Source organism: Oryx dammah, unplaced genomic scaffold (assembly GCF_014754425.2).
Source record: "Oryx dammah isolate SB20612 unplaced genomic scaffold, SCBI_Odam_1.1 HiC_scaffold_12, whole genome shotgun sequence".
Lineage (NCBI taxonomy): Eukaryota > Metazoa > Chordata > Mammalia > Artiodactyla > Bovidae > Oryx > Oryx dammah.
Window position 1 is genome coordinate 18276814 of NW_024070196.1, and position 962 is coordinate 18277775.

Genomic DNA, 962 nt, shown 5'->3' on the forward strand with positions numbered 1-962 from the left:
CATTTCATGCAAAGATGGGCTCGATAAAGGACAGAAATGGTATGGACCTAACAGAAGCAGAAGACAATGAGAGGTGGCAAGAATACAGAGAAGAACTGTACAAAAAAGATCTTCACGACTCAGATAATCACGATGGTGTGATCACTCATCTAGAGTGAGACATCCTGGAATGTGAAGTCAAGTGGGCCTTAGAAAGCATCACTACAAACAAAGCTAGTGGAGGTGATGGAATTCCAGTTGAGCTATTTCAAATCCTGAAAGACGATGCTGTGAAAGTGCTGCACTCAATATGCCAACAAATTTGGAAAACTCAGCAGTGGCCACAGGACTGAAAAAAAGTCAGTTTTCATTCTAATCCCAAAGAAAGGCAATGCCAAAGAATGCTCAAACTACCGCACAATTACACTCATCTCACACGCTAGTAAAGTAATGCTCAAAATTCTCCAAGCCAGGCTTCAGCAACATGAACCGTGAACTTCCAGATGTTCAAGCTGGTTTTAGAAAAGGCAGAGGAAGCAGAGATCAAATTGCCAACATCCGCTGGATCATCGAAAAAGCAAGAGAGTTCCAGAAAAACATCTAGTTCTGCTTTATTGACTATGCCAAAGCCTTTGACTGTGTGGATCACAATCAACTGGAAAATTCTGAAAGAGATGGGAATACCAGACCACCTGACCTGCCTCTTGAGAAACCTATATGCAGGTCAGGAAGCAACAGTTAGAACTGGACATGGAACAACAGACTGGTTCCAAATAGGAAAAGGAGTACGTCAAGGCTGTATATTGTCACCCTGCTTATTTAACTTCTATGCAGAGTACATCATGAGAAACATTGGACTGGAAGAAGCACAAACTGGAATCAAGATTGCCGGGAGAAATCTCAATCACCTCAGATATGCATATGACACCACCCTTATGGCAGAAAGTGAAGAGGAACTAAGAAGCCTCTTGATGAAAGTGAAA